This window comes from Callorhinus ursinus, unplaced genomic scaffold, assembly GCF_003265705.2.
Source record: "Callorhinus ursinus isolate GAN/ISIS: 27379988/994484 unplaced genomic scaffold, GSC_fseal_2.0 scaffold7, whole genome shotgun sequence".
Lineage (NCBI taxonomy): Eukaryota > Metazoa > Chordata > Mammalia > Carnivora > Otariidae > Callorhinus > Callorhinus ursinus.
This window is the reverse complement of record NW_027397069.1, coordinates 9,375,788-9,401,673: the sequence shown is the minus strand read 5'-3', so window position 1 is coordinate 9,401,673 and position 25,886 is coordinate 9,375,788. Positions and strand designations below refer to the sequence as shown.

Here is a 25,886-nt window from a genome sequence, read left to right as displayed (position 1 = left end):
CACTGAAGATATTGGACGTCATGAAACTCAAAGTGTGTTTGCAGGGGTCCGTTGTAACTCCCACACGTGCCATGTATTTATGTTATCCCCTGTCAGTTATGGATCGGGATCTTTCTATTCCTTGGTTTTAATAGCACTTCTTCCCTCTTCCTGGGAACTCAAATGTCCTTTGTTTCAAAATTCAACATGTGCTTACTGAGCATCTACTATGTAAGGGCCATGTGCTGGATGCTGCGAGGGTCACAGTGGTCAGTAAGGCATGATTTCCATCTCAAGATGCTGACACTGTGGTGGAGAGGTACGACAGTGGTACAGATGAAGACAAGTCAGGGTTCTGTATCACAGATGCATTATGAGTGGTCTAGAATGCCACAGTAGTCAGGGGCAGAAAAAGGGCTTCCCGGGAATGTTCCCAGTAAGTGTAGATGAAGGAGGTAAGACTGAGGAAAGAGCAGGGGTACAGACAGGAAAGCATGTTTTAGGCTTGTTGGTATTTAGGACAACAAAGAAACAAAAGGTGAGCATGGAAAGGCATGCCTACATTTTGGTACGTGTCAGATTCATTCTACTAAATGACACTGAAGCTTTGTGTGGTAGTTCCAGAGCCTTACTGAATATTTTATGCATAAGATTAATAGAAATCAAGGAGGTGCTTAGTTTTACCCAGACTGAATTAACTGGAGACTTAAAAGGCCATGTCACAAAGCATATGCATTTGTGACACAATCATAAAGTACCCATGATGGTAACAGTTTGGTGACAGAGAGAAAAGAATCAAAGGCAGCTATGGATTTGAATTTGATCGACTCAGAGAATATTGGCACAATGAATAGCATTAGGGAAATTAGAAAAAGGAGTTGGCCCTTTGCGTTTGTGTGTGGGTGCGTGCACGCACATGTGTGTGGGTGCGTGTGCTTACGTGCCGAGGCTAGGTAATGAATGCTGATGACAGTAATACAAATAGGTTGATTAGGCAGCTAGCTGGAAATGGATATCAACATGTTGGGGTAATTAGAGTATGGTGCCACAGCTCAGGAAATATGTTAGGGATTAAAACAGAAGAGAGGTCAGAACCTCAGGGTTCATCTTCATTTAAGGGACGGAAGAAAAATGAGGAACAAAAGAAAGAAACAGAGAAAGGACCATTCAGAATAGATGAGAAACAGTAAGTATAAGTGTCACCAGACCAAGAGATGACAGCTTCATGGAGAAGGTGTCATATCTTGCTCTCCCTAAAATATATGTATTTATGACTTAAACATGTTTGGATAAATTAACGACAGTGGGATATAGATAGAACAGTAAAAGTCAACAGATGAGTAAGAAGTATCATAGCCAAACAAGTACATATATCCATTAATATCCATTTTTAGTATGGGAGCAGTTGAAAAATAGCTAATAGAAATCCCCTGTCTTTGCTCTAACAAAGCCAGTCTTCACTGTACAAGTAACGTTCTATTTGGGTTCTCTGCTGGAGTCTGGGCACAATCTCCTTATATGTGGGCCTCTGGTCAAGGAAGGAAGCTAAAAGATGGCAGTAAAGCCCATTTCATCAGCTTCTGGGCACAGAGCCCCCCCCCCCCCCTTCAGCAGCCCACACCCTCCTCCAGGGCATAATCCTGCATCACCGTCCCAACATCCCTGAGGCACTTTCCGTCACAGCTAGGAAAAGGCCCTTGCGATTTCATGGAGTGCAGTGGTTGAAAAATGTTACAATCTGCAGAATAAAGTGAGATGCTCTGTGGATATTTGTGAATGAAGAGTATTAGACTTAATTCTCCTTCGGTTCCTTTTTTTTTTCTTCTACTCTTTTGAATACCAGTGGAAACAGGGCCAGTGGTCAAATGGTTCATGAAGAAAAAATGGGCTGAGTGAAAACTTTCCAGAAAACATATGCCTTAGGTTGGAGTCAAATATGATATTTTTAAAGAAAACAATGAAATAAGATAGAGATTATAGGTGAGAGTAAAATCATAGCCTTAACGCAGAGTTCACTAGACCTATTGGAAACTCTACAGGGGCATTGTATTATGTTATCAGAGCTTCTCTACCCGTGATCTTGGTGTTAGCAAACATGGCTTCCATTCTGTACAAATTACTTGGGTACATATGTAAATACCACTTCTATATTTAGATTCTCACGTTAGGTTCTGCCTAGATCTCCGTGAACAATTTGTTATTAGAAAATTTATGATCTGTAATTTGTAGACATGTCAAAAAATACAGCAAAAGGAATTAATAAAGTCACTTTAAACAGATGGTTCTTTATTTAAAAAAAAAAGTCCTGAATGGAATACAGTGCACTGAACTGGAGTGAGATGTGGGAGACAATACATTCTTGTCTGAAAATCTTCACAGATGTCAATGACAATAAATGCCAGACAGAGACAATAAATTCTAGATTTTTTAGTGGGAAAATTGCATCAAACAATTTATTTTCCCAGGATCTCAGCCACCTTAAGTTAGCACCATATATTATTAGATGTTGGTCTCCGTGTGTGTGAATTAAGGAGAAATGGCAAATTTCAGAAGGGTCTAAAGGGTGAGATGGCTCTATGCTTTTGCCCTTTGAATCTAAACCATTCTTAGTATAATGGAAATGAATTTTTGGTCAACCCACTACTGGCCATGTGCCTTTCCTAGGCTATTCTGACATTTGGAGAGAGGTACACCTGGGTTTTCCCTAGTATGAGGGTAGGAGGGGCTGGGTTGCTCATAAAATAATTGGACTGCCTTAGGCTTTCATGCCCCTATATTTATAATGCTTAAAAAAAAAAAAAACTGGACTTGGGGGAAAGAGACTTTGAATTTATTGCTAGTTTTTGTACTAACTAGGCATGTAGCTAGGTAGTGTGAGTTGTGGCTCCCATTTCCTTAACTTTAAAATAAAGTTCCTTTCCAGAATAAGCAATATATTTTTTAGGCTTTACCCTCATTCTAATGAATCCATTCCTAGAAATTGATATCTAAATGGGCATCTTTGGTTCTCCAGAATCACCCTCAGATTTGGCCAGAACTCATTATCCCTAAATTTGTCAATTGGAATTACTCTTTGACCATTAAAAAAAAAAAATCCTGCTTCGGTGTACTTTTGGGCTAACTGAGAAAATGATTTGCTTTGAAAATACGACTGTATTTTAATCCTGGTTGATGAGGCTTGATTTGACTATAAGCAATACAGGTAAAGCAGTTTTCATCCTAATTCTGATACCAACACCCTTGTATTTTTCCACACCATCCACTTTTTTTTTTTTATTTAAATTCAACTAGCCAACATATAGTACATCATTAGTTTCAGATGTACAGTTCAGTAATTCGTCAGTTACGTATAACCCCCAGTGCTCATCACATCATGTGCCCTCCTTAATGCCCATCACCCAGTTACCCCATCCCCCCCACCCCCCTCCCCTCCAACAACCCTCAGTTTGTTTCCTATAGTTAAGAGTCTCTCATGGCCAAACCATCCACTTCTATGAGAACAGTGAACAATGGTAACTACATCCCAGGCACAGTTGAGTCATTCCTCATAAAAATGACAGTAAAGCAGTTTCCAACGCTAAAAGTGACATTAATGGTATATAATAATGGCTCAGGATATTTTGAAGGCACTCATTTTTGTCGGCAGCAGCAGCTACGGCTCAGTTCCATCATTGGGTATGCTGAGACGAGATAGCGTTATATCTGATGTCATGTCCAATTTCTTAAACTACTTCATCCAGGTGATTTATAGGTCATCTTTAAACTTGAGATGGATTCACCAACAATGAGGGTCTAGAAACAGTCAGTCCGGCCATTCATAAGTCATATTTTCTCCTAAAGTCCAGATTCAATGAATGTTTATATAATACCAGATTATTTTCACAGGTATAATCTCATCATACCTCTGCACCTGCCCTGGGAGGTAGATCCTCTTGTACCAGTTTCTGTAGATGCAGATGTACTCAGGGAGGTTGAAGGTCATATGGCCAGCCGTGGTGCAGCCCGTTCTGAGTAGGTTCCAACTGCAGAGCTCGTACTGAAGGGCTTCGGCTGTTAGGGACTGTGTGGGAAAGGCAGCCGCTGATGAACAAGCTGAAGTGGCATTGCTCATGAGTAAGGGGGGCAGGGACTAGCATAAGGAAAACCTTAAATGATGCCACACTGAAATGGAAGCCCAGCAAACTCTGCAGCCAGCTCTCCCAGAACCTCTCTGAACTTGCAGTGAAAGGGCAGTCCTCATAAGCCCGATGTGTGGAAAAGATGGCTGGGAGAACTTAGTGTCTTTCAACCACCATCACCCACCGTAAGTGATCCCTCAACCATCTTGGGAGATGAGCGAAGAGCCGTGTCTACGTTGTGTTCTTACCATCCCCAGCTCTTAGCGAACTGATACGCTGAGCTGGTATGTCCACACCACAGCACGCTCGGGTGGTGTTTACCCTCAACACACATGTCCTTTTGTTGAGTAATTCAGTATGTTCAGTGCCCACTCTACCTCTCGGCTGCCTTTGACCACCAGCTCTGACTAGGAATACAAAAGCACAGAGGAAGGGCGCAGACCCTGGAGTCAGACAGCCAGGATTTGAATCTCAGCTCTGTCACCTACTGGCTGTGTGACCTTCGATAAGATACTTAACGTTTCTGTCCCTCAATTTTCTCTTCTGTAAAATGGGGACAGTAACAACAATAGCTATCTCATAGGGTTAGCGGGAGGATTAATAACTACATACATGTTCTCTCTGCTTTGGGCCATACAGTCATCGTCCACAAGCTGATACCTATATATGCGTAGGCATCATTAGTTTCCTTGAAATCCCTTTCTGATTTCCCTCAGCCTTTCGCTTTGTCTCTTTTCCTCTCTCTTTCCAATGCTCTTGTTTCCTGTTTTATAGATGAGCATGCCATCAAGTCCATTCTCTCCTGACCGTACCTCCAACAATCCCGTCTTTGAAAAGAAAGACTACATCCACAACTCTAATTGTCATGGAGGTTCTGACAATACTCTGACTGAGATGCATAGTAAATAGGTCACTTTGAGAGCTCACTGTGTGCCAAGGTCTGCGAGAGGTCCTCCGACGCACTCTTTTATTGCTTTCTCAATAGGCAAGCATGTTATTATTTCGATATTAAGAAGAGAAAGGGAAGTTTCAGAGAGATTTACTAACTCGCCTTAAGTCTCACAGCAGGGAGATAACAGTTATCGCCGCCTGCTGCCTGCTGTGCGTAAGAGGTTCATTTTTCACAAACCATTTACAGATTCATTTACAAAGCGGGTAATAATGTTCTGGAGAATTGGGGCAGTATGGTGAGTGCCAGGTAAGGGGAAAATTTTAACTTAAAAAAAAAAAAAGATAGCCCTAGTACAAAAAAGCCTGGAACCAGTTCCAAGTTCTGGCTTGGAATTCTTTTTTTCTTTTCTTTTCTTTTTTTTTTTTTAAAGCTATTTATGCTCTCTGTCATCTCAGGCAAGTCAAGTCGGGGTACTCTTTTTGGTCCTCATTTTCGGCATCTGAAAAACAGGAATCATAGTATCGTTGAGGTGAGAGTTTAAAAATGGAAACAGACATTAAAATCACCTGTAGATTTTATATCACAATATAAATGTAAGTTTTATTAATCTGATTATTTGTTTTCCAGACCAGTAGGGTTCCACATGTAATCTTAGATGCAGATTGGGGAATATTAATTAACTGTCAAGCAAGATGCGTTAGGAATGCCTGATAAAATTTTGGCCAGGCAAAAATGAGGAATGGTGGGCTTGTGCTTTTCAAAAACTGTGTTCTGACTTTAGGAGGCAGCTCTGTTAGCATCAAACTGAATTTTGGGGTCATTTTGACCAAGTTCTAAGTGAGAATATATATAGCGAATTAAATTTTATTGGTCAATAAAACTATGTGTCATTCCACTCCTTTATTTCACAACCTATTTATTGCACTGATAACTAACTGGTTTTTGAAGATTTCCATCCTAATGAAACTAGACCAGAGGAAGACATGTGTAGATTATATCTTTGGTTCACTTAATGGGTCAGGAAAAGGGGGTGTAGCTGCCTCTTTAATCAGCAGACCTCAGGCTTGTTTCAATGAGAATAACCCAGGTGCTGATCACCTTAATGACAACACTATTTTAAAAAGCATCTTAAACACATTATACTGTAGATTATTCTATTTTTTTTCCCCTAATGGAGCTGTCCTTGAAGGACCATTATGCCATTCCTTTCAGATGTTTAATAAAGCACGAGATTATAATGATCATGGTTAAGAATAGGTTTTGTGCAACTGGGTATTGCAATATAGCAATCTTCTGTTAAATCACTGAGATGCTAAAATGTATCTTTAGAGGAGTGGTGATGGGCTTTTATTAAATTGCTCCAATCAGTATTCCCTATGATCATTCATACCATTTTATTTTTAATTATTATCATCCTAATCAAAAAGCATGTTTTCAAAATTCCTTTGTGCTTATTCCCGAGTTGAGATCTAGGAGAGTTTCAGCCAGGCCCTCCACAAGCTTATAGTTCATCGGAAACAACCCTGAAGCTTATCTAACCTCTTAAACGAAGGGCGGACACATTATTTATTGTAGAAAGTGTTGGTGTGGGGGGTTTGAGTGTGGGCTTCTGAATGTGCTGGTTTGGGTTCGAAGACATGCATTTAATCTACTAGTGACCCTGCATTGGACGTGTTACCTAATCACCTCTGAGCACGACAGTTACCTTGTGAGAAATAAGATGTGTGAAACAGCTGTGTTTCACTGTGTCTATGCACCAGGCAGAGGAACTGTGTGACTGGAATGAGCATCTTCCACCCAGACGCAAGGAACCGGGGGCGCTCCTTGCGGCAGGTGGTGGTGGGGCAGAGGTCAGGGTGCAAGAGGAGCCTTGTTTGTGGTTCACCAAAGGCTAGGGAAGCAGAGAGAGAAAGCAGCAAACACTGAGATCAGGGATCCAGATAGAAACTCTCAGGTTTCCAAGGTCTGGTTAAGAGAAAGCAGAGCTGGTTCCTGGAAGTAGGGCTAGACGGAACAATGGAGTCAACCAGAAGAAACAGCAAAAGAGTCTCAGGATGGAAAGCAAGTTAGCAGTTCAACCAGTAAAATATTTTCTTTTGACCTCGATTTAATTTTTCTAATAAATCAAACTTCTAGTCATCTCATACAGAATTTTAATAAGAAGGATCCCATGACATAGGTCTGACAGTGGCTCAGGCAAGGCTGGATTGTTTCAGACCTGTTCCTGATTAAATGGGGAAACCTATCACACTTATGTCTATTTCAGAGGAATGAAAAAAAACCTTAAAAAGAAATCAAACCCCAGGTGTCTTCGATGGTGACAGAGCAACAGCATTTGTTTTGCTTTGAAAGTTATTATTTTTTTTTGATCCTTGCTCTTTTAGAATGAACACCCATTAGTCTTAAACATTTTTTTTTTGAAGCTGCCCCATCTTCAGATATGTATTTTTATGCTTGAAGAATTCTCATAGCAGTAGGGAAAAAACATTTCAGGTTACATTTGAGAGGAAGAATTTAAAGCATATAAGAAAGGGAAGGGAAGGCTGGTCACAATCCACAGGCCTTAGTGGCAGAAGCTTTAGTGGATATACAGGGATGGGGCCTGTGATTGTTCCAGAGAAGCCCAGAAATAGTCACTCCACATAGAGCTGCTCAAAGGTTTGGAAAATGTGCCCTGCTCTTTAGTGTAGCATCCTAGCTTGATCATGACACCCAATTTAATGATGAGGATCCGCCACATAGCATGAAAGGAGGGATTCGAAGGAGCTTAATTGTGCACCTGTTAAGTACAATGTATTGTACTGTCTCCATTCCCTGGATTGTGTCTCTCTGTCAGTCTTCATGGAGTCCCTATGAAGTATGTATTATCATACCCTTCTCTCATAAAGTTGTGTGACTTGCTAATATCCATGTTTTGGGGAGGCATGCCTGATGCCAAAATTCATCACCTTCCTTTATGATACAGCCTCCTTCTGGGTTGATGGGCTTTTGGAAGAGAATTGAGCCCAAAGAGCCTCTCATGCACACCTCTCCACCCGATCCCCTCCCACTGCTTTGGCCCCAAGTCTGAGGTCTGTGCTCTATCAGTATGGTCAACCTGTGTGCAAACACTGTCTTGACTTTTCTCCTGCCTCTCTTTGTTGCCCTGCAGAAAACAGGAAATAACAGAATTGGCTATAGCCCTCTTCAGATATAAATGATAATGATACGTATCTAGTTTATGAGCTTACTCATTCTTCACCACCCAAAAATAGGAAAAAGAAACTACTTTGTTGTTCCTTGCCATTGAAAATGAACTAACGAGTTCAGCCAGTGGTGTGAACTGCATTTTGAGGTGTTCTGGAGAGCATGAGTAATTGGGCAATTTAGCACAGTACTTCTGGCTGATGCATTTTGTAGAACTTTTCTTCTACCTATTCAGGAACTCTTTGTTTGGGGAAAAACTCAGAGGGCATGCAGCTTATGTGTTTTTAAGTGAAGATAGTACATACTTGCTATTCTTTTGTCTTATAAAATTACTTGAGACTATTTTTTTCCCCTTTGTGTTGAACTGCTATAATCTGTCTTGGAAAGTACTTTTAAAATACCAAAGATGAAGTTCTGTTTCCTTCACAGATCACTGGGTGCTTTGCCATAGCACCTTGCATAATGAATGTCTCATTGGCATACTGCTTAAGCATCATTTAGTCACACAACCAGAAGAAATTCCCTCTTTGACTAGGAGTGACTCTTTAAAACCATAGCAATAAACACAGGAAAATAAAAGAAGAAGAAAGCACAAGGTCATGAGAATTTATGTGGAGATCTTTTCTCGACGAAATGATCTGGGCAAATCTAGAATAAAGAGCTCTTAATTAAATTTACAGAAATGATAGACTGTCTCATTAAACTGAATCTTCCCTCATCCCCATCCCTAGTTTTAAAACAAGCAGGATATTCCTCATTACCCGAAATAAATACTCAATTGCCTTCTGGGATAGTGCTCAAACATATCAAGACTAGAACAAACAAAAAAAATCCAAATTATTTAAAGTACTCGTAATAACAAAATTCATACTAAATTCATGGAAAATGCTCATTTTCCATGTGCATTTGCAGAATAAAAGCATTCTTCCCACCTGCCTCTTTGGCAAGAGAAGAAATCAGAAGTGCTATGGTGGATGGTATATTAGAGGGACGAGGTCAGAGGCCATGGCAACATTCCTGGGGCAGCTATATGCAGACTAGCATGTATGAGAGGGCATAAGTTCATACGTATGACAGACCCACTTCATACATGAAGAGGATCTTAATCATGGAGGGCTCAGGACTTCTAGCTGACATAGTGAGTTGGGCACATACATTTACATCCTCTTTCATTCCAAAACCCTTATTAAATGAGACTAAAGGAAAGCAGGAATTGTGGTTCCTCCAGCTTGGTTCTTCTTTCTCAAGATCGCTTTGTCAATTCAGGGTCTTTTGTGGTACCATACAAATTTTAGGGTGGTTTTTTCTATTTCAATGGGAAATGCCATTGGAATTGTGGTAGCAATTTTATTGAATCTGTAGATTGCTTTGGGTAATATGGACATTTGAACAGTGTTAATTCTTCTGACCCATGAACATAAGGTATCTTTCCATTTATTTGTGTCTTCTTCAGTTACTTTCATCAGTGTCATATAGTATTCAGTGTACAGATCTTTCACCTCCTCAGTTAAATTTATTACTAAGTATTTTATCTTTTTGCTGCTATTGTAAATGGAATTGTTTTCTTAATTTCTTTTTCAGGTAGCTCATTGTTAGTATATAGGCACAGGACTAATTTTCATATATTGGTTTTGTATCCTGCAACCTGCTGAATTTATTAGTTCTAAGAGTTTTTTTGGTAGAATCTTCAGGGTTTTCTATGTATAAGATTGATCATGTGAGTTTAACTTCTTCCTTTTTGATTTGGATGCCTTTTATTTCTTTATTACACAACTACAGTAATCAAAGCAGTAAGGCATTAGTGTAAAATCAGACACATAGACCAATGAAAAAGAATAGAAAGCCTAGAAATAAATCCACACATAAATGGTCAACTAATCTTTATCAGTGGTGACAAGATACACAATGGGGAAAGAATAGTTTCTTCAAAATGGGGAAACTGGATAGACTCATGCAAAAAAATGAAATTGGACTCATGCTATACACAAAAATTAACTCAAAATGAGGTACAGATGTAAATTAAGACCTGAAATCATAAAACTACTAGAAGAAGACAGGGAAAAATCTCCTTGACATTGGCAATGATTTTTTTTTTTTTTTTTGGTTATAGCAACAAAAGGAAAGATAGATAAATGGGACTACATCAAACTGAAAAACTTCTTCACAGTGAAGGAAATCATCAACAGAATGAAAGGGCAACCCACAGAATGAGAGAAACTACAAACCATGTATCTGATAAAGGCTTAATATCCAAAATATGTAAGGAACTCCTATAAATAGCAAAAACCAAAAAACAAAACTCAAGTAACCTGGCTAAAGAATGGTCTTGGTTCTTCATAGGACCTTCACAGACATTTTTCCCCCCCAAAAGACATACAAATGGCCAACAGGTATATGAAAAGCTGCTCAGCATTACTAATCATCAGTGAAATGCAAATCAAAACCACAATGAGATATCACCTTATACTTCTTAGGGTGGCTATTATCAAAAAGATAAGAGATAACAAGTCTTGGTCAGGGTGTGGAGTTTCCTTTTGGGAACACTTATATACTGTTGGTGGGAATGTAAATGGGCACAGCCATTTTGGAAAACAGTTTGGAGGTTTCTCAAAAATGCAAATTCAAACTTCCATATGGTTCAATAATACTTTTGGGTATATAGGCGAAGGAAATGAAATCAGTATCTTTTAGAGATATCTCCATTTCTATGTGAGGCACTGGATGTGTGAACTTACTTGATTGTGCAAATCATTTCACAATATATATAGGTAGATTAAGTCATCACATTGTACCCCTTTAAGAAATCACATTGAGGCGGTCTCCACCGGTTGGGGGAAAGTAACACTGCTGCTGCACCATGGCGTCGGTCGGGACCCTCGCCTTTGATGAATATGGGCCCCCTTTCCTCATCATCAAGGATCAGGATTGAAAATCTCGTCTTATGGGACTTGAGGCTCTTAAGTCTCATATCATGGTGGCAAAGGCTGTAGCAAATACAATGAGAATATCACTTGGACCAAATGGACTTGATAAAATGATGGTGGACAAGGATGGTGATGTGACAGTGACAAATGACGGTGCCACCATTCTAAATATGATGGACGTGGATCACCAGATTGCCAAGCTGTTGGTGGAGCTGTCCAAATCACAGGACAATGAAATTGGAGATGGGACCACGGGGGTGGTTGTCCTGGCTGGCGCCCTGCTGGAGGAAGCTGAGCAGCTGCTGGACCACGGCATTCACTCGATCAGGATCGCTGATAGCTATGAACAGGCCGCCTGCATCGCTATCGAGCACCTGGACAAGATCAGCGATAGTGTCCTCGTTGACGTAAAGGACACTGAGCCCCTGATTCAGACCACAAAGACCACGCTGGGCTTCAAAGTGGTTAACAGCTGTCACCGGCAGATGGCCAAGATTGCCATGAATGCTGTCCTCACCGTAGCGGACATGCAGCGCAGAGACGTGGACTTCGAGCTCATCAAGGTGGAAGGCAAAGTGGGCGTACGGCTGGAGGACACTAAACTTATTAAGGGCGTGATCGTGGACAAGGATTTCAGTCACCCACAGATGCCAAAACAAGTAGAAAATGCTAAGATTGCAATCTTCATGTGTCCATTTGAACCACCAAAACCAAAGACCAAGCATAAGCTGGACGTGACCTCTGATGAAGATTATAAAGCCCTTCAGAAATACGAAAAGGAGAAGTTCGAAGAGATGATTCAGCAAATTAAAGAAACGGGAGCTAACCTAGCTATTTGCCAGTGGGGCTTCGACGATGAAGCAAACCATTTACTTCTTCAGAATAACCTGCCTGCGGTTCGCTGGGTAGGAGGACCTGAAATAGAGCTGATTGCCATTGCGACGGGAGGCCGGGTCGTACTGTGGTTCTCAGAGCTTACCTCTGAGAAGGTGGGCTTTGCTGGTCTTGTAAAAGAGATCTCCTTTGGGACCACTAAGGACAAAATACTGGTCATCGAGCAGTGTAAGAACTCCAGGGCTGTGACCATTTTCATCAGAGGAGGAAATAAGATGATCATCGAGGAAGCGAAACGATCCCTTCACGATGCTCTGTGTGTCATCCGGAACCTCATCCGCGGTAACCGTGTGGTGTACAGAGGAGGTGCCACTGAGATCGCTTGTGCTCTGGCAGTGAGCCAGGAGGCCGACAAGTGCCAGACCTTGGAGCAGTACGCCTGTGGGCTTTTGCCAGTGTGCTGGAGGTCACCCCCATGGCTCTTTCTGAAAACAGCGGCATGAATCCCATCCAGACTATGACCGAAGTCGGAGCCAGACAAGTAAAGGAGATGAACCCCGCTCTGGGGATTTGACTGTTTGCACAAGGGTACAAATGATATGAAGCAGCAGCATGTCATAGAAACTTTGATTGGCAAAAAGCAACAGATCTCTCTTGCAACACAAATGGTTAGAATGATTTTGAAGATTGATGACATCCGGAAGCCTGGAGAATCTGAAGAATAAGGAAAAACTTGAGAATAAAATGTAGTAGTAAGACCCACTGCTGTGACCGAATAAAGGGATGTCTCATGATGAAAAAAAAAATCACAATGAACTCCCTAAATATATACACAATTTTAATTTTTCTACCGTACCTCAATAAAACTGGAAAAAAAGAAAATGAGGGTAAAGGGATACAGAGGCATCAACCCACAAGAACCAACATATGTATGAAAAAACTTAGAAAGTCATATGAAATAGAAAATATTCCAATAGAAAAATGAGCAAACAGAGCACATAGGCATCCTTTACAAAGAGAAAGGCTTATTGTGGCTAAGGAACATACAAGAGAAAGTGTTCAAGTTTAATCTCATTGGGAATCTGGGAAGTGCAAATGAATTAAAAAAAGTGCCATTTCTCACCCACCAGAATGGTAAAAATTAAAATGTCTTATCATATCATGTGTTTATGGAGAGTTCAGTGAAACAAAACTCTCATATACAGCTGGTGGGATTTAGTACAGCCATTTTGGAAGATAATTTGGCAGCATTTAGGAAAATGAGAAATGTGCATATCCTATGACCCAGAAGGAATTCTGCTACTAGGTCTCCAGCACAGAGAAACTGTCAGTAATATGCTCCAGGAGGCATGTATGTGAGTGTTACTACCACATTGGAAATATGAGATAAGGACCTGATTAGATTTTCGGTGATATAGTCATACTATGGTGTTTTTTAAAAAGCGAATACTGCCACTTGACTCTGGGAATCTTTACATTCAAATGCCTGGATATTATGATTACTATTTCATCACATACTCCATTTTTAGACTCTAATATAATACCATTTCAAAACCAGGTCATATCTGAGAATAGTGGGTTTGGGAATGAATTGTACATACCATATGTGATATATGATATATTTTAACTATAGCCACTATGATTATGTTTTGGATTATGCTATGTTTATCTTGCTGAAATTTTATTCTAGATGTCTCAGGTAGTCCTTGGTTTTTATCCACTGCAATCTGAAATGCATTCTGCATTGCTGAGCTTTAGTTACTTCAAGAACAAGGTCACTGTAGCCTACAATAATGGATTCATTTAAAAAAAATCATCCTTAAGCATGGAATTTATAAGTATGGAATTTGTCCTGTTCTACCAGTAAGAATGAGGCAATACTGTCTAACTGTATCTGGAGATTCAGCTCTCATGGAGAGTGTTTCTGTCCTGATTTAAGGCTCTGAAACAGATATACTTGATTTTCTGTATTAGTCATGATTCCGCGATGAAAGACAGAATGGATTTTCCTTTACACTTCTTTTCATTCTATGACTAACAGTCCCTAGCATCATACTGGACTTCTAGGCATTCAGTAGCTACTTGCCAAACTACCTTAATAATGTGACAGAAAGGGGGAGATGCTTAGCTAAGTTGTTGGCTGTTTGCTTGGAGGAAAATGATGACATCATCCCAGCAGACTGGAAGTTATGAGTCCAATCTTTGTATTCTCCATTGTGCCATTGTACCAAGACAGCCATCTTTTTCCAAATCTGAAGAACAGGCTGACACCCAGGAGGGCAGGGCCAAGAGATGGACAGAACCTGGGTCCTTGATGATACCTTTCACTTGCCCATCCCCACCCTGCATATCCTATTATATGAGGTAATACTTGCATGAGGTTAGACTTTCTATTACTTGAGGCCAGAAACACCAAAAGGGATACAATTTTTAAATAAACTGACTTTGTAACTAACCAAAAATGCTTAAAAAAAAATTGTATATGCTTTAATCAGACCGCCAACCTTTTCCTCTGAGTGAGGAGTAAGAGCAGGGAAAACAATCAACCTTAGAAATAGAGATGATTGAATGTTCATTGAAAGGAAATAAAGATGAACGGTTCTAGTCCTTTCATTTAAGTTGAGAACTTTAGGCCCAGGGAAATACAGTCCTTGCTCATGGTCATTCAGTAAGTTGGTGGCATGTCAGGAAAATATCTCAGGGCTGGATCAACCACTTCATATTGTCTCTATATGTGTTAGTGTCAAAAAGAGAATATTTAGTGAGAGAGGATACTGAGGTCTTATTAACTCAGTAGATGCCATTTCTGAGTGGTCATCAATGCCTGCCCACCTAAAACTTCACAAGATCCTTTTTCAAATGTATCATTAACTTGAAGAGATTGTATAAAATTGAGGCATTATTATTTTATGTTTCATTTTGTAGGAATTTGCAGTGTCAACACTTCCAGTGTTGTTTATAAATAATTAATAATTATAGGCACTTTAGGGAGTTGAGAATATTTTTTAAGCAATAAATACGCCTCCGGTTTGGTTTACTTCCTTTCTGATTAATGCACTGTCTGTAACACTTGTTCATTTCATCCTGTTTTAATTGTGAAATGTTTTAGCCTTAATTTTTGCTCTCAGTTTTTATACAGTACAATCTCTTTACTCATACTTCTTTGCCTAGTTAATGTTTAATGTCATTTGTACTTTTACACCTCTGAATATTAACCCACAGACAGGTTTTTCAGTGGTATAAATTATAGCTCCTATCAAAAGTGCTGGTGGAATTAATATCCCAGATTAATGTGAGGCTGAAATCTAAGTGGACAGCCCATTAAAAAAAAGTAAACAAAGATCCATGCACTCTGGTTTGCAGCATAAATGAAAGGTCAGGGAGTTGAGACTTGGGGGTCAATGCATTATGTTTAGAAGGGTTTTCATGACACATAAATCTGGCTACCCATTAGATCCTGATTATCTATTGGCCACGTTCACTCTGGTTCAGTCAATTAGCATTTATAGAGTACCTACTCTATGCCCATCAGTGTGCAAGACACTGGGAAGCATATCGGCAAGGTTAAGTGTGAGGGGCAGGTGTCGAAAGAGTAGCAGAAATGTTACAAGGAATAACACAACAACCCAAGCCATGAAGAATGTGCCATCTAATGGGTGAGAGGTAGCTAATCAAGCAATTCCGGCACATTATGGTCAGTGTCATAATAATGGTTTGACCAGTGTACTTTTGAATACAGAGGAGTGCACATGTACTCAGGGCTTCTCTGGGAGGTGACGTATAATCTGGGTCTTTAAAAATTAGTAGATTCCCACCGGTGGAGAAGAAAAAGGAGAAAGGGGCTTTACAGATGAGGAAGTATCATTTGCCAAGGAATAGTGTAAGCAAACTGTTGCTGAAGCAACCAGGAGTTAAGTAGCTAAGGAGGACTGGGGTGGAGGCTATATACATAGTGAGAAATCAAGCTGAAACATCTTGATGATAAAGGACTGAGAGAGTGATGTCAGGAAGGCTCATTTAATCCACTCACAGCATTATGGAAAGCTCAAGGCCTCTTTCCTCCTCTGTAGGCATGTTGGTCCTCTCCCGTGTTGATCAGCTATTAATGGATCTGGTCATCCTAATCTGTGGTCACAAGGCAGTTCTACATGTACACACACCTCAGTCGGTATCACAGATGATGTGGTTTTGTAGTGTTGTTGTTGGGGCCCAGAGCCAACGGCCAAGAAAGAATTCTTGAGACATCCTTGGTGCAAAAAAGGTGGTTTTATTAAAGCAAGGGGACATGGACCTGTGGGCAGACAGAGCTGCTGCACTGGGGTTGTGAGGGATGGCTGATTATATACTTGGGAGGTGTGGGCGGTAAGGACAAAGGGAGAGTGCCAAAAGGACTTTCATATGCTAAAGAGGACATGCAAGATATTGAAGACTGGGCTCTCCTCAAGATAAGGTTGTTTGTTTTTCCCTCTAGCAAGGCATTAATGTTTAGATAGTTGGGAGCTTCCTGGAGGAACCTTACGCTTCCCCTCTCTTAAGTACTGTACTTATCAATGGGCGGCAGGTGATAAAGAAATTTAATTTTATTTACATTCCCTCCTGGCTTTGTTTCCCACATCACTAGGAATGTGATGGCTGATATTAGAGCTCCAGGAAATCGAGTCTACAGAGTCTCTGGAAGTTAGGCTATTGATAAGAATGCTCTTTCCTTATAAATCACGAGGACATTTGTAAACCGAGGGAGACTCTTGTCCTGTAGGACTGTGATCTCTTATCAGCTAACGGTTTGTTTTTCCCTTCCTTTGGTTTTAGGGCAGCCAGAAGTGCCTGCGGAAGGTTACACATGGGGAGATGCAGGGTGTTGTTAGCTTGTGCTTTGCCCTCAGCTTGCCTTCTGCTCCCTCATCAATATAGAAAGGCTAAGAGGTGACATTTTACTACTAAAAACTTCAAACGGAGCCATAAGATCATATCTGTATCAACATGAGTAGGCCAATCATAAACATAATATTGGCACACACACAAGATAAGGTGAAAGATTCTACAGTTGAACAAGTGCATGTTTATTTTGGCTTCCTCTTTCGTAATAAGTTGACAGCACAAAAAATTTTTTTTTCCTTATCCTGCATGTGTTTCTTCATTTAACAAATTAATCTCCAAGATTCTTTCTTTGGGTGTCTCTGCTATGCTTGCCAAAGTGAGGCTCACAGTAGCTGTTGCCTGAGAAGAGATTATCCATAGGTTTAGCTCTTGGTAATGTTAATGGTAGATAAGGAGCTACCATTTTCCCCTGCTGTTACAGTAACTAAGGGATAGTTGACTTAGTTTCCTTTATCAATTAAACCCAGTGTTTAGGAAAAAGATAATTTGAATATTTATGCTCATCTCGTACCAACAAGGATTTAAAGTAGTGAACGCAGGTACTGATCCACAAAACAATGAAAACAGCCCACTGAAAGGCAATCAGAGTCCCTGAAATCCAGTGAAGTGAAGCCTCAACTGCACCTAATGTGGATTTAGTACCTTTCTCCCTGAGGTCAGAGTACACAGAAAGCCATAGAAATGTAGACCCTGGAGGTCTTGGGCAAGTCTTGTCACGGCTGTGTACCCTCAGGGCACAGAGCTCTCTTCGGGTACAAATTAGAAAATACATGTGGACTCCCTATGAGTAATAGAAATGAATTATTCTTACTATCTTCATCACTTCTTATAGTAATAACAGCATTAGTACCATGAGACTTTTTGATAATTTAACTAGAAATAGTCTAATTTTTACCTCTCTACTCCCTGTAGGGAAGAGTTTTCCATGGGAGGTTTGGAATAAAAAAGATTCAATGGCACATTTTTAATGTGCTACAGCATTTTCAAATGCTTTCTGATGCCATTTGCATATAAACAGTTTATCTGCTAATTACAGATGAGTTATTCAGTTATTAAAATAAGCCCCACAGGACTTATATTTGGCAGTATTTAAGTGAGTTACTTTTACTTACTTCGAAATAATTGATTTGTATTTCTTCAAAAGTATTTCATTTTAGACTTTGTTTTTTCACCAACGCACTTGCCCCCATTTTGTACTCCATTCCTCCCAAATAGTCTGAATCAATGAAGCTTTAGTGTAGTAAGCTCAGCCAGTGCTTGACACAACTCTTAATTCTGAAGCCTGTGATTTGTTGATGCTGTCTGGGTTCCTGTTTGCCCATGACGAACTGATGCATTAAAGACACACGAACAATATCCTAAAACAATGGTTGTTTATCCATTCTAATTGCAAGGAGCAATAATAGACACATCATATAACACCGAATAATCAAAAAAATCATCTGTATCAGATTTTGGAGTGTGGTGTTTGCATTTATATTTAATATGATTATCTTATTCAATGAAGAATTCCTTTTCAGTGTTACAGTGAAGCCTCACCCTGAAAACACAAGTCAAGGACAAGATGCAAAGGAAAGAATCCTACTAGTTGGATATATGGGGTTCTAGTCCCGTTCCTGCCATCAGCTAGCTGCGTTGACATGGAGGGAGCCATAGCGCCTCTCTGGACCTCCCTTTGCTCATAGATATTCAGATGAGATTGAAAGCGAAAATCTCTTAGAGTCATTTTTCAATTCTGTCTTGCTCAATATCCCCCAGTCCATTCTTTTTTTTTTTTTTTTTAAAGATTTTATTTATTTGACAGAGAGAGACACAGCGAGAGAGGGAACACAAGCAGGGAGAGTGGGAGAAGGAGAAGCAGGCTTCCCGCGGAGCAGGGAGCCCGATGCGGGGCTCGATCCCAAGATCCTGGGATCACAACCTGAGCCGAAGGCAGACGCTTAACGACTGAGCCACCCAGGGGCCCCTCTCCCAGTCCATTCTTGATGGGAATAGTGTTTTTATATCCCTGAACAAAGAGCCCTTCAAACCTCTCCCAGACTTTCTTAGAATAGATAGAATATTTAGCCTTTCATTTAAACAAACAGAGAAACTAACAACAAGCAAGATGTCAGTAGGGCAAGTAATTAGCTAAACTAATTCAAGAAGTATCAATATTTCTTCTGAAGCAGGAAATCCAAGTTTCAGCCCTTTGACCTTGAGCAAGTCATTGTATGTGGTTTTCTTGGTGGTATTTCTAGAGTGACAGGTCTTAGACACTGATTAAGGTCCTCTTCCAAGTGCTAATGTGATATATGATTCTATACAAATGATATCAGTAAGTCATGTGCTGTGATATGAACAATATAATCTCCCTTGGATAATTAAGGGCTGCTATCTTTGAGTTGATCATTAATTTCTCTGTTTACTGATTTTTTTATATTTTCTTTGATTTTTTTTATTCACTATATGATATCTTATGATTTAATCTAATCAGAAACTAGTGTTCATATATATATATATATATATATATATATATATATATATATATATTGCTCCAAAGATTCAATTGCTTGAGCAAAGTTTTTTTTCTCTTTGTTAGTGAATAAACATCTTCCAAGCCATATATTACCTATATATTTATATATAAATTTACATATATGTTAAATAACAATACAATTCATATTTCACAGAGCATATCAACACATGAGCTTCTCCTAAGAGATTTGTCTATCATGTTATTTTCACTTTCACTGGCTATAATGAAAGTGACTAAAAAAAAAGTGGCTAAGCCATGCATGTTTGCTATTTTATTCAGTCCTTTGAAGTGTGTGTGTGTGTGTGTGTGTGCGCACGCGCGTGCACATGCATGTGCGTGTGTGCCTGTGTGAAATGGTTGTACCTAATGGATGAGTTCTCGGCAGTAAGCCCATTTAAAATTTGTCATGCCTCATGATCCTGACAGCACATCAAGAGGAGCTGATTTAGGAAAACACAGATTGTTTGCTAATCCCTACTGTGAGTGGATTTCTTACTAATTATTTTTTGACTTTGAACCTTTTAAAAATATTCTCTAAAGGTAATTATTGTATGGAAATAAATTTTTTTTTTTGATTGAGGAAATACTGCTTTTCCGACCAATTTGAATCTTATTTTTTCAAGGTGTACAATTAAAGTAAATTATTTAAAACTCACTGCGTTTTTACCAGTTTACCAGTTTAAATAGATTTTGGTATCTGGTCACAAAGTTAATTTTTTTCCTTAGGATTCAGGTTTCTCATCTATTCCCTTGTGCTTTAATAGATACATACAAACCCAGAGAATGCTTTATTTCCTCATTTCAAGCTTTTAACATTTAAATAATCAGCCTTCTTAAAATGATAGAAAATTGGATCTTTGAGTTTAATAATCTCATAAGAAGTAAGGGCAAAATGAAATTTTTAGTTTTTATTGGTCATAGAATCAAATATATCTACGGAATAAAATGAGATAATGTGATTTAATACAGGGGCTTTATTAAATTACTTTAAACAGAACTTTAAAAGAGCTTTTCCAGTTTCTATTTCTTATGTGCTATTTTTTAAAATAGTTGATGTCAGGAAAAATGACTAGTTTCAAACCATACTAGTGTACCATTCAGAGAAGGAATAAATTCAGGCCCACTTTTCTCTTTCCATGCTGATTAGATTGTGGTATAGTCATTTCATGCACCACCTACTTTCTGAGTGCTTCTGGAAGCTAGTAGAGGTGGTAAGGAAGACTCTTGTCCTCAGGGAGCCGACAGTCGTCTTGGTGAGAAAAGGCAAGGTCCTAGGAAACACCTACAGAATATCTGCATTTTTAACTTTCAGTAAGAAAATCCAGGTAATGAACAGTGTTGGTGAGATTGTACAGAAAATCTCTTAAATAGGGAATCAACAGAAAGACAAAATAATCAGAACGGTGGAAGAGAAATGTGGATTCAACCTCTGGTGGCTATTGGAGGTGAAGTAACAGGGAACAAAAGGAGATTGCTGGGGCTATTGGCCTAATCCAGAATTTGGACTCAATTGAGAACAAAAAGAACTTTTGGAGGTCTCTGATGCTCACTATGGAGGCATCTGAATGTGATCCAGTGTCAGATCCCATCCAAGTCCCCAAAACAGGCGAGGACATACATGCTCTGTCTAAAGAAGGAAGTTTCTACTCAACTCCAGCTGTGGTGGTAGCCAGGAGTTGATGAAGATCTGGTGTGGCCGGATCTTCAGATCTTTCAAATGCAGCCAGATCCCCAGATTTTAAAGGAAATGCTCCTAATTATAAATGTTTACTCTTCTTCACTATTGTGTGAGCCAAATTAAAGATACCTGCTGGCTTGATACAGCCTAAGAATGACCCGTCTACAACTCCCAGGGTAAGGAAATTGGCAAGGTTTAAACCTGAGAGTGACATAATGATAATCGCGAATAAGAGGGAGGATCTGGGCAGCCATGCAAGAAATGAGCAGGAGTCAGATCCAGACAAAAATGGGTCTCTAGAAACTGGAATGGAGGATCTAACTTAAGAGGAATTGCAAAAGAATTGACAGAATTTGGAAATGTTATTAGTTCACAGATGAAAATTAAGCCATGAAAGGAGCCTACCCCAAGGTTTTGAACTTGGGGGTCCAGGTCGATGGGGACAGAAAACAGCTTAGGGCGAATGAAAACCAATTTGTTATATATTTTCCTGCTTTCATTAGATTTTAAACTAATGAGAGGGAAACATAAATGTCAAAATTGATTAGGGACTTAATTGATCTCCTATATAAACACTATCTATTTGAACACATCCTTCTTCTACATATAGAAACTATTCATACAGAACCTTTTATTTTTGAATTTGAGGAATGTAGCAGTTGGCTCATTTTTCAAACACACATTATTCTGTGTTTACCTATGCAGATATTCATCCATCCATGCATGCATAGGGTTGCCAGATTTTGCAAATAAAAAATATAGGATGCCCAGCTGAATTTGGATTTCAGATGAACAACAAATAATTTTTGTATAAGTGTATCCCAAATATTGCATGGGGCATACTTACACAAAAAACTATTACTTGTTTCTCTGAAATGCAAATTTAGCTTGCCATCCTGTATTTTATTTGGCAACTCTGTGCATTCACCATCTTGTTTCTCTTGGATTGAGTCTTCTTTCTCACTCCATTGGTTCCTCTTTGGATCTTCTACAAGCCATTCTTTACAGAACAGGCTGGTTGATTTTTAAAAATGTGATTATGGTCATCTCCTTGCTTAAAACTTTTTAGGGCCCTCCCTTTGTACTTAGAATAAAATTCAAACTCCTTACCCTGACTTGCAAGGCCCTAAATGATCTAGTCCAGCCCCCACCCCCCACCCAACCTGTTCCTGCATGTACAGTCATCTGCCCAGACTCATCTTGAATACACTGTCCCTCCCCCTGGCTAAGGTCAACCCTCTATCCTTCATTTTCTTCAAACCACTGACCCTGATTTGCACCTTAGGGCTTTGACACCTGCTATTCCCTTGCCTTGGAATCTTCTTTCTCCAACACCTTGCTCACCCCTCTCTATCATCATTCAGGTCTTAGCTCTAATGGGACCTCCTCAGAGAGGCTTTCTCTGGTCAGTCTATCAAGTACAGTTTCTCAGCCTCAGAACTATTGACAGTTTGGGTTAGACGATTCTTTGTGAGAATGGGTTGTCTTGTGCATTGTAAGATTAGTTTGGCAGCATCCTTGGCCTCTTCCCACTAGGTGCCTTCAGTTGTGACAATTAAAAAGGTCTCATCAAATGTCCTCAGAGGCAAAATCACCCCTGGTTGAGGACCACTGAAGCAACCAGCCCCCTTCCACTTTTTTTTCTATCATATGATCCTATTTTCCTAACTGCACTCTCTGCAGTTTTTCTATTTGCATTTATGTGTTACTTGTTTATCATCTCTTTCTCTCTCACTAGAAGGGAAATAATGTATGCAAGATTTGATCTGTTTTACTCACCTCTCTATCTTTATTGTCCAGACCCATGCCTGGCACATAAAGGTGCTCAATAAACATTTATTGACTATATGGCAGATACATTCAGATGACCTTTATTGAAGAGTTAGCATGCCCCACGCACTGTTAGGTTTAGATGGAATAACAATGAACGGAACATTATGCCTGGTCTCTCGGCTCTGATCTCTTATACTGAAGCTCCGTCATGAACTCCAGGTTACGTGTAGTAAGAATGACAGGCCCCTACAGGCTTACTGTCACCTTACGTAAGGTCCATGGAAGCGAACCTTGCCACAGTGCTTGGATCAGTTCCATACAACAAAGAATTAGCCTGCCCCAATGAGAACATGGTCCCTGAGAGAAACACTGGCTTGAGCCATTCAGCACTCACCAGCTGGTGAGAATGTCACTGGGCACATACCATGGAGGAAAGTTGGGGAAAGGAGTTTCAACCAATTAAAATTAGGTTACTCACCAGAAGGAGGAATGTCCAGTGCTCGGGAGAAATAACACATGTCTCCTATAACAGGGTAGAGGTACCAAAGAGAAGTTAATGAAGACTTTCTTGGAATATGGAGATTGGAGAATTTTTTAAAATATTTTTTATGCTTTATTTTTTTATTATGTTCAATTAGCCAACATATGGTATAGTACATCATTAGTTTTGGATGTAGTGTTCAATGATGCATTAGTTGCGTATAACACCCGGTGCTCATCACAACACATGCCCTCCTTAATACCCATCACCCGGTTACCCCACCCCCCCACCTCCCTCCCTTCTGTAACCCTCAGTTTGTTTCCTGGAGCCCAGAGTCTTTCGTGGTTTGTCTCCCTCTCTGATTTCTTCCCATTCAGTTTTCCCTCTCTTCACCAATGGTCCTCCGCACTATTCCTTACATTCCACATATAAGTGAAACCGTAGAATTGTCTTTCTCTGCTTGACTTATTTCACTTAGCATAATCGCCTCCAGTTCCGTGCATTTTGATGCAAATGGTAGGTATTCATCCTTTCTGATGGCTGAGTAATATTCCATCATATAATGAAGCACATCTTCTTTATCCATTCATCTATTGAAAGACATCTCAAATAAATAAAATCTTTAAAAAAAGGGGGGGGCGCCTGGGTGGCTCAGTCGTTAAGCGTCTGTCTTCAGCTCAGGTCATGATCCTGGGGTCCTGGGATCGAGCCCCGCATCAGGCTCCCTGCTCAGCAGAGAACCTGCTTCTCCGCTTCCCACTCCCCTTGCTTGTGTTTCCTCTCTCTCTGTGTCTCTTTCTGTCAAATAAATAAATAAAATCTTTAAAAAAAAAATCCTAAGTGTGCTACTCAGTACTTTTTCACAATAGGAATCTACCCATATAACAACCTCCCAGATCAGGAAATAGATCAGGAAATCCCAACACCCCCAAAGAGCCCCCTTCTGTTTCAGTGCCTGTTCCCCACTTTTCCACCAGAGAACTTGTGTATGCCGAGTCCCATCATCACAGAATGATTTTGTCAACCTTTGAAGTTTATATATATGGAATTATATAGTACATGCTTTTGTGTTAGCCTTCTTTCGCTCAGCTTTGTGTTTGTGACATTCACTCAGGTTGTTCTGGTAACTTGTTCCTCGAGCTTCATTTCCTACATCATACCACTGTATCAATATGTCACAATTTATTTATTGATTCTATATGGGTTTGAGCTTTTTCAGATAGTGCTTCTATGAGTATTCATATTTGTGTCTTTTGTAGGTATGAGTCTGCATTTCTGTTGGGTATATAATGAGGAGTGGAATTGCTGGCCCGTCGAGTATATGTATGTTCAGCTGTAATAGACACTACCAAACACCCTCCCATAGTGATTGATTCAATTTACTTGCATGAGGGTTCCTTTTGCTCTAAAGGAGAAAAGAATTTTTTAAAAAGGCAGTAACTTATAAGATCAGGATATGATGAAAAAAAAAATGTTGCCTTAAGAGAAACACTGCCTACTCTGTAATAATTTTATGTATGCTTGGCATACTTAAGCGTTTATAACAAAGCTGATCACTCCCTTTTGTGAAATTTTACCCGTGTGCCCACTTGAACCTCCTTCAGACCAGATAATGATGGCAAGGATCTACTGAGTCTAGGAAATTCAAATTATCCCCAGAATATTGGGGATATGGGAGTAACTTCCTCTGTAAGTGTATAGTGTTCCTTTAACTAAATCATAAAAATCATTGCTGTGTTATATGAAAAGTTTATGAGGTCACATGAATGCTTGCTTACTGTGCATATGGTAAGAGCTGTGCATTTCAAGTTAAATATAGGAGCAGTTCTGGCTGTAAAGAAGTAGTTTAAGAAATCAAGAGAACTATAAATGACCATCTGCTCTCTTCTCCATTTTTATTTGCTGAATTAACCCAGTGCAATATTTTAATGAATAATTGGTTGGGATTCCATCTGCTCGTTAATTTTTTTCACACTATACAATAATCCATCATTTTTACCGAGTGGAAACAATTTGCTACTTTGTAAAAATATTTTTAAAAATAAAGGCAGTGGGTGTAATTCAACTTTCCATTAATTTCAAGTATATTTTAGAGATGGAGATACTGAGAGCATCATTAGGGTCAGGGTGCTGGGGAAAGAATTTCAGTTCTTTGGGATGATGCTGCACATTAGGTGGTATGTATCCTTGTTTCATTAGATATGTATGTTTGGGCTTATTTGAAAAGAACAAAAAGAGGACCTTTCTCCACATGACCAAAGGTTGCAGAGATGTAAATGGCATCAGTGATAATGAACACTTTGGCAGAAGAGTATGAAGATTAGTTCTTTAAAAATAATGCAAAGCATATGTCACTATCAGAATGGAGCTTCTGGTATTCCGATTCTGTACTCAATGCTATGCATCTAAAACAAGTTGAGCACGTTGATGTGTGTGTTCGCGTGCGTGTGCATGGGTGCACGTTTAAATTAATTAATTAAATTAACTTCCATTTCATTTAAGTACATTTTTAATTTGTTTCTGTTTTCTTGCATCTGTCCTTTTATTTCTCTTAAGTTGGCATGGCACATTATATGCATTATATGCTTTTGGGCCATTTAAGGTTCACATGTCTGGGAGCAGATG

At 39.6% G+C, this 25,886-nt stretch overlaps 1 protein-coding gene and 1 pseudogene across 6 annotated transcripts in view; both read left to right on the top strand.

Moving 5' to 3' along the window:
* The window catches only part of HS6ST3 (heparan sulfate 6-O-sulfotransferase 3), a 637,323-nt gene that overhangs the window by 397,879 nt on the left and 213,558 nt on the right, over positions 1-25,886 (top strand). The gene's annotated exons all lie outside the window — the stretch shown is intronic.
* Positions 11,004-12,733, top strand: LOC112826618 (T-complex protein 1 subunit epsilon pseudogene; annotated as a pseudogene).